Source organism: Lucilia sericata, unplaced genomic scaffold (assembly GCF_015586225.1).
Source record: "Lucilia sericata isolate MDLA Ls3-8-SP2 unplaced genomic scaffold, ASM1558622v1 Contig000648F_arrow, whole genome shotgun sequence".
Lineage (NCBI taxonomy): Eukaryota > Metazoa > Arthropoda > Insecta > Diptera > Calliphoridae > Lucilia > Lucilia sericata.
This window is the reverse complement of record NW_023994654.1, coordinates 85,848-95,754: the sequence shown is the minus strand read 5'-3', so window position 1 is coordinate 95,754 and position 9,907 is coordinate 85,848.

Below are 9,907 nucleotides of genomic sequence, written 5' to 3'. Positions count from 1 at the left end.
GTCTAGTCTGTAGTCTAGTCTATAGTCTAGTCTATAGTCTAGTCTATAGTCTAGTCTATAGTCTAGTCTATAGTCTAGTCTATAGTCTAGTCTATAGTATAGTCTATAGTCTAGTCTATAGTCTAGTCTATAGTCTAGTCTATAGTCTAGTCTATAGTCTAGTCTATAGTCTAGTCTATAGTATAGTCTATAGTCTAGTCTATAGTCTAGTCTATAGTCTAGTCTATAGTCTAGTCTACTGTCTAGTCTATAGTCTAGTCTATAGTCTAGTCTGTAGTCTAGTCTATAGTCTAGTCTATAGTCTAGTCTATAGTCTAGACTATAGTCTAGTCTATTGTCTAGTCTATAGTCTAGTCTATAGTCTAGTCTATAGTCTAGTCTGTAGTCTAGTCTATAGTCTAGTCTATAGTCTAGTCTATAGTCTAGTCTATAGTTTAGTCTATAGTCTAGTCTATAGTCTAGTCTATAGTATAGTCTACAGTCTAGTCTGTAGTATAGTCTATAGTCTAGTCTATAGTCTAGTCTATAGTCTAGTCTATTAGTCTGGTCTATAGTCTAGTCTATAGTCTAGTCGATAGTCTAGTCGATAGCCTAGTCTATAGCCTAGTCTATAGTCTAGTCTATAGTCTAGTCTATAGTCTAGTCGATAGTCTAGTCGATAGTCTAGTCTATAGTCTAGTATTAGTCTAGTCTATAGCCTAGTCTATAGTCTAGTCTATAGTCTAGTCTACAGTCTAGTCGATAGTCTAGTCGATAGTCTAGTCTATAGTCTAGTATATAGTCTAGTCTATAGTCTAGTCTATAGTCTAGTCTATAGTCTAGTCTATAGTCTAGTATATCGTCTAGTCTATAGCCTAGTCTATAGTCTAGTCTATAGTCTAGTCTATAGTCTAGTCTATAGTCTAGTCTATAGTCTAGTCTATAGTCTAGTCTATAGTCTAGTCTATAGTCTAGTCTATAGTCTAGTCTATAGTCTAGTCTATAGTCTAGTCTATAGTCTAGTCTATAGTCTAGTCTATAGTCTAGTCTATAGTCTAGTCTATAGTCTAGTCTATAGTCTAGTCTAGTCTAGTCTATAGTCTAGTCTATAGTCTAGTCTATAGTCTAGTCTATAGTCTAGTCTATAGTCTAGTCTATAGTCTAGTCTATAGTCTAGTCTATAGTCTAGTCTATAGTCTAGTCTATAGTCTAGTCTATAGTCTAGTCTATAGTCTAGTCTATAGTCTAGTCTATAGTCTAGTCTATAGTCTAGTCTATAGTCTAGTCTATAGTCTAGTCTATAGTCTAGTCTATAGTCTAGTCTATAGTCTAGTCTATAGTCTAGTCTATAGTCTAGTCTATAGTCTAGTCTATAGTCTAGTCTATAGTCTAGTCTATAGTCTAGTCTATAGTCTAGTCTATAGTCTAGTCTATAGTCTAGTCTATAGTCTAGTCTATAGTCTAGTCTATAGTCTAGTCTATAGTCTAGTCTATAGTCTAGTCTATAGTCTAGTCTATAGTCTAGTCTATAGTCTAGTCTATAGTCTAGTCTATAGTCTAGTCTATAGTCTAGTCTATAGTCTAGTCTATAGTCTAGTCTATAGTCTAGTCTATAGTCTAGTTATAGTCTAGTCTATAGTCTAGTCTATAGTCTAGTCTATAGTCTAGTCTATAGTCTAGTCTATAGTCTAGTCTATAGTCTAGTCTATAGTCTAGTCTATAGTCTAGTCTATAATCTAGTCTATAGTCTAGTCTATAGTCTAGTCTATAGGTCTAGTCTATATTCTAGTCTATAGTCTAGTTTATAGTCTAGTCTATAGTCTAGTCTATAGTGTAGTCTATAGTCTAGTCTATTGTCTAGTCTAGTCTATAGTCTAGTAAATAGTCTAGTCTATAGTCTAGTCTATAGTCTAGTCTATAGTCTAGTCTATAGTCTAGTCTATAGTCAAGTCTATAGTCTAGTCTATAGTCTAGTCTATAGTCTAGTCTATAGTCTAGTCTATAGTCTAGTCTATAGTCTTCTATAGTCTAGTCTATAGTCTTAAATTTTAAGAAATAGTTTGGACTAAGTATTTTTGATAATATATGATCTTAACTACTTAAAGAAATAGAGAATAGTTTGATCTAATATGACGAGTCAGTCGAGTCTGTTTAAAGAGAAATAGGAAAAATAGAGAGAGAACAATTTATCTTAGCTTTAGCTAGATCAATAGTTTGAACCATTTATGATCATTATATGTAAGTTTTAGCCAGATCAAGCTTATTAAAGGTTTTTCTTGATGTCATTTAGATTTATCGTAAAATTGAGATGTAAGCTTTAGCTAAGCTTCATCCTGTTGACAGCGAAGGATGGGAGAGATACTAGAGAATTATCTGAGACTTTTAAGATCATATTTGATCTTTAGCTCAGATCAACTAGCTTTTTCACTTACCTAATATTCATTCTGTTTTTAATTTTAAACGCCTGCAGTTATGACGCCTTTATTGTAGTCTTGCTGCCATAAGAAGTAAAATTTTAATACTCAGCATTTTGTCAGTCATTAAAAGCATACAAGTAGCAACAGTTGTTAATGACTTTTTGTCGTTTGTAATATATTTTTTGTTTTGCTTGTAAGTCTTCTTTATTTCTTTCTTTAGAGACGCTTTATTCTGTTGCGTTTTCTCATCATAAAATGGCAAAAATGTATGATTAACAGGCACGTATTTAGTATGTCTCAATGGATGGATATACATGCTACCATATGTATGTATGTGCATACCTTCTCATTTGCCTCAATGTATGAATTTCTTATTTGGATGTGAATTAAGAAGAAGCTTTTTGTAGGATTATTGAAAGGAAAGAAATTAAAGATAAAAACGACTCATTTTACTAGAGAGACAGAAAAAAGTAACTTGATTGCAGACAAAACCCATAAAGTGTATATAATACTGAATTTAATGAAAAAGTTCTTAGAAAAATTTCCAATGTGTCGACGATGATATAAAGGAAAACGAGAGCAAAATTATAACGCACTAAATGGAAATGTATTAGGAAAATGTTTGCTGCATATGTAGTTAAGGTTTGATTAAATTGAAAAATTATTTGAAAATTTTTTTTGTTACATAATTTTGAGGCATTAAAAATGTTGAAGGGTTTTAATTAGAGAAAATATGGATTACAGTTACATTAAGGCAGGATTTGCATAAGTAGTGATAAAAGAAAATTTCATAATAAAGTTTAAGTTTAAGATTTACTTAAGATTTGTGCAAAATTTTTGATCAATTGGAATCTTACCTAACACTTAATTGTAAGCCCCCCCCCCCTTTTTCAGCAATATTCATTGGATTTCCTAAACATCGTTGTTAAACATGTCATAAAAATTTGTTCTTCAACTTAACAAGATAAATTTCCATTCAATTCAACACTTTAGAAATATAGTACGTGCAACATAAACTCAAGTGTGCTGCTATTGAATGAAAATGGGAAAAAAATTAAATATTTTTTATATTTATAATTTTTTTTGTATGCCTCAAACAATAACAACAACATGATCTTAAGTCAAGGGGTGCTTAATAGCATTTTAAACAGCAACAGACATCAGCGGCAGCAGCCGTTTTAAACGTAACAGGAGCATGAGCACGAGCACATGCTGTTTTTTGAAAAAAGGTGTACAATTCTTTTTTTTCTTGTCTTTGAACCTTTTGTTTTGTTCATTTTGGTTTCTGCTTAATTTTTAAGTATCAGGTGCCTTTTATGGTTCTTTATGTTAAGGCAGGTTATTTGTTTGCTTTGTGTTTTTTCTTTTGGGTAGAAAAAAAACATACAAAAACAAATGTTATAAGAGGTTTTATATTCATTTATTTTAAGAAATCTAATAAAATCATTAAAGTGTTTAATTTGTAATTAAATTATTTGAATATGAAAGGAAGACGTGTCAAATTTCAACGGAAAAATACAAAGTTAAATAAAGTAATTAAAGATATTGTGTTTGAAGGTTTTGGAAGTGGGGGGAATATAGATAAAATTTATTTTTCTATTTGTGATTATCACAAATATAATAATCAGAAATATAGAGACAACAGTAGTCAAAACTAGAGTCAAAACATTAGGCACATGATAATCATGAAGATGAAGGACTATAGTCAAGACTAAAGTCAGGGATATAACCAAGACTATAGTTAGAGTTATAGTTAAGACTATAGTCAGAAATATGGTCAAGACAATAATCGGAACTATATATGTACATATATTGATTACTATAGGTAGGATTATGCTCACGACAACAGTTAAGACTATAGTTAGGACTACAATCAAGAACTCAATGAAGACTAAAGTCAGTGATATAGTGTCCATTTTTATCCTGACCAATTAGAACTCTAGCCAAGTCTATAGCTAAGACAATAGTCATTACTATAGTTAACCCAATAGCCATAGTCAAGACTATAATCACTACTATAGTCAAGACTATAGTCATGACTTTATGGTAATGACTATAGTCTTGACTATTTAAATTTCTTCAGTCAAGGCTGTACAATAGTCAAGACTATAGACATTACTATAGTCCAGACTATAGTCATTACCATATAGTTATGAGTATAGGGAAAACTATAAGCATGACTATAGTCAAGAATATAATGAGGACTATAAAAGTGACTAAAGTCAGGAATATGATAGATTCTAAAGTCAGAATAATAGTCAATAATATAGTCAATAAATACAATAGTCAGTTCTCTATTCATTACTATAGTCAGTAGCCAAGACTATAGTTATTACAATATTCAATACTATACTATAAAAAAAGTCTATAGTCATTATTATAGTCAAAACAATACTCATTACTATAGTCAACACTATAGTCATTACTGTAGTAAAATCTATAGTGATTAACATAGTCAGGAATATTGTAAGAACTATATATAGTCAGAAAATAGAGAATAACATATTTAAGACTATAGTCAACTATTTAGTCAAGACAATAGTCATTACTATGATAATAAGTAATTACGATAGTCATGAGTATAGTGAAGACTATAGTGATAAGTTTAGTGAAGACTATAGTTATGACTTCCATAAGGAATATAGTAGGAATAAAAAACAGACTATAGTAAGCACTATAATACTGACTACAATCAGGACAATAGTGAAGACTATAGTCAGGACTATAATACTGAATACAATCAGGACAATAGTTAAGACTATATTTATGACTATAATCAAAACTATAGTCAAGACTAGACACTTGACTATAGTTAGGACTATAGTCACGACTATAAGTAGGACTATAGTCACGACTATAAGTAGGACTATAGTCACGACTATAGTAGGACTATAATCACGACTATAGCTAAGACTATAGTTAGGACTATAGCTAAGACTATAGTTAGGACTATAGTCAAGACTATAGTTAGGAATATAGTCACGACTATTGTTAGGACTATAGTCACGACTATAAGTAGGAATATAGTCACGACTATAAGTAGGACTATAGTCACGACTATAAGTAGGACTATAGTCACGACTATAAGTAGGACTATAGTCACGACTATAGTCACGACTATAGCTAAGACTATAGTTAGGACTATAGTTAGGACTATAGTTAGGACTATAGTTAGGACTACAGTCACGACTATAGATAGGAATATAGTATGACTATAGTCACGACTATAGTTAGGAATATAGTAGGACTATAGTTAGGACTATAGTCACGACTGTAGTTAGGACTATAGTCACGACTATAGTTAGGACTATAGTCACGACTATAGTTAGGAATATAGTAGGACTATAGTCACGACTATAGTTAGGACTATAGTTAGGACTATAGTCACGACTATAGTTAGGACTATAGTCACGACTATAGCTAAGACTATAGTTAGGACTATAGTCACGACTATATTTAGGACTACAATCACGACTATAGTTAGGAATATAGTCACGACTATTGTTAGGACTATAGTCACGACTATAGTCAGGACTATATTTGTGACTATAATTAAGCTTATAGTAAGGACTAAATGCAGAAATATTATCAAGACGATAGTTGGTGCTATAGTCTTCTCCATTTTCCTGGCTATATGCAGGACAATAGTGGTCATTATTGTCCTGACTATATTCAGGACAATAGTAGTCATTATTGTCCTGACTAAATTCAGTAATATAATCAATATAATAGGCAGGACTATAGTCAGGACAATGGGATTGTATATAAAAGATAATTCTACCTATATTTACAGGTTTTCAAGTGGAAATTTTAAACTTATTCTTTACTGCTAAAAGAAAGCATATTAGATGGGTGTGTACTAAATTACTCTCACTTTTCCAGTTTTATTTCAATGACAACTCCTTATTATTTAAAAAAATTTATCCCACGTAGTAATTGTCGAATTTTATTGCTTTATCAAAGTAAAACATTAAAATTAAATTAATTTCTGTATTTATTTTTTGTGAAGATACAACCTTCAACCGCTATCACAAATCAATAGCATTTTTTTTTTTTAATTAATTACTATTCACGACTCCATGACAAATGTTTTGAACTTTATTGTTCACTATCAGTCAAACCGTTTGATTGATTAATTATTTAAGTACGTTAAAAGACACAAAAACCTCCAACTAGTTATGAACTAAAATTTCGTCCCCCTAAGGCAATTAATCAGCAGCAATGATAATGAGAATAAATATCACTAGTGAATTGTATGATAACCATCATTCAAAGTCTACTATCATTTATGTTGATATTAAAACAATAAAGAAATAATATCGTGAGACTACATGAGCGAAACGAAAACAAACGAATGAATATGTTCAACATACAGATAAAAGGACGACATGATAAAGAGCCTGATAGCTATTTAAACATAAACATGAATTCAAATAAAAGTTGGGAGAATTTGAAGCAACAATTGCTCTGGAACAAATGCCATACACTCAGTTACAGAAATTATTGGAAAAAAAACTCTTAATACAACTGTCAAATTTAGCTACGCTTGTGGTTCTTAAACGAAAAGAAAAAAATTCTATTTTATTTGGTTGTTTCTATTAAGGAATACTTGTTAGACGACTTAATTTAATGATGATGACATAATGATAACTTAATTTCAAACTTATCACATTCATCTAATATTAACTAAATAAGTAGCGTGACAAATAACTTTAGCCGTTAATAGAACTAAAAAAAGTCTTCAGTTTTTATCTCAATTTATTTATGTATTGGTCATTGAATTTGAAATCAATTGAGAGCATGAAGTTTAAGAAACGTCTTAGATTGTTAGGAGAGTTAATTTATTATTAACTAAAAGTTGTAATGAAAAAAATAAAAAAATATCTCAATAAATGTCAATGACATTGTGATTAAGAGAAATTGTGAATACGAAGTAATTATGCTTTTCCATTGAAATTTTTTGGTAGATAATGTGGGTGATTAAATGAAGTAATCGTAAATATTAAATTGAAATCCTCAATAAGTAAGAGATCAAAACTAACTAACTAACTAACTAACTAACTAACTAACTAACTAACTAACTAACTAACTAACTAACTAACTAACTAACTAACTAACTACTAACTAACTAACTAACTAACTAACTAACTAACTAACTAACTAACTAACTAACTAACTAACTAACTAACTAACTAACTAACTAACTAACTAACTAACTAACTAACTAACTAACTAACTAACTAACTAACTAACTAACTAACTAACTAACTAACTAACTAACTAACTAACTAACTAACTAACTAACTAACTAACTAACTAACTAACTAACTAACTAACTAACTAACTAACTAACTAACTAACTAACTAACTAACTAACTAACTACTAACTAACTAACTAACTAACTAACTAACTAACTAACTAACTAACTAACTAACTAACTAACTAACTAACTAACTAACTACTACTAACTATCTACTATCTATCTATCTATCTATCTATCTATCTATCTATCTATCTATCTATCTATCTATCTATCTATCTATCTATCTATCTATCTATCTATCTATCTATCTATCTATCTATCTATCTATCTATCTATCTATCTATCTATCTATCTATCTATCTATCTATCTATCTATCTATCTATCTATCTATCTATCTATCTATCTATCTATCTATCTATCTATCTATCTATCTATCTATCTATCTATCTATCTATCTATCTATCTATCTATCTATCTATCTATCTATCTATCTATCTATCTATCTATCTATCTATCTATCTATCTATCTATCTATCTATCTATCTATCTATCTATCTATCTATCTATCTATCTATCTATCTATCTATCTATCTATCTATCTATCTATCTATCTATCTATCTATCTATCTATCTATCTATCTATCTATCTATCTATCTATCTATCTATCTATCTATCTATCTATCTATCTATCTATCTATCTATCTATCTATCTATCTATCTATCTATCTATCTATCTATCTATCTATCTATCTATCTATCTATCTATCTATCTATCTATCTATCTATCTATCTATCTATCTATCTATCTATCTATCTATCTATCTATCTATCTAACTAACTTAATAACTAAAACTGCAGATTGAACTCGAAAATTTTATTGATCACGAAATAAGGATCTGTTTCATGTAAAAGTGTTTTGGCGAAGTTACAGCTGATATATAGGTGATCAAGAAGTGAGTTTCAATTTAAAAGTGAACAAAAAACAAGAAAAGACGATTCTATATTTTCGATGAAACATTAAATTTTTGGAGATTGCATAATTATGTTAATTTTATATCCACCTTAAAAAAGATAGAGTTATAGTGACATTGTTATTACCTTTTTTTGTAAGTTCTGGATCCTTATTAAATTTTAAGACGATCTGGACACGTCCGTCAGTCTGTCTGTTGCAATTTTCAACGAATATTCCTTACAGGTAATGCTTGTGTGGTATTGCAAAAAAGTAATATTGGTTTATTATATTCGGCATAACCGCATATAAAGCTCTTACTTCACTTCTTTAGGTTTTGACTACGTTGCAGCCGATTTTAGGTTCGTGTTTTATATTTAGATATGATTCTTTTACCATTTATGCAGCTGAGGTAATGCTCATTGCAGGTTTCCCTTATAAATATATATTTCAAATAAAAAAGGAAAATGATTATGTGAATTATGACTTTTTAATTGACCACTATCAATCATTTTGATTTCAATTTGATATTTTATTATTACTACTATCCCAACACCCCCCTAACCAATACCACGCACCCATGTTATTCCTATAAATAATGCCAGCTTGCATTTAACCTTAAACCTCCTACAATGAAGTCATACCCTTGAACTTTAAATGTTAAAGTCATGCTGAATATTATACAGCTAAATTTTTCAATTTACTCTCACATTCTTTTCTACTTTATCAGCCAAAAACCGCGACATGTTTTATGTTTTTTTTTAACAAAGCCACGTAAATGCCACGTCATACGCCCTTGGAATGCATTTTTTGTATGTTCTCAACAATGATATTTTTTTATTGAATTTGTATATAGAAATAAGAACTGGAGAAGTAGGAAAAAAATCTACAAAAAAATTACGTATATTTTTCACTTTCAATTTTTTTTATTAAACATAACACGCGAATACCATGTCCATGCTATTTACAAACAACTCTACCAGCAACTATATTAAACACCATCAAAACTAAAACTTCTCATACATCACGCAATTGAAACAAAATCAATACCGGTGATTTGATATACGGCCTACTTGAGAATTAGGAAAAGGTTATAATAGATTAGAATTTGTTCTCGGAATTTGGAGGTGTGATTCAAACAAAAAATTTTAAACAATGTGCAAGATACCCTTAAACTTTCACAGCTAAGGTCAAAGGTCAACTTCTTAAAGACGTAATATATATCTCATACAAATTCTTAGTTAATAATATAACAAATAATATATTTTTAATGGATATTCAAAGATTTAGTGTTAA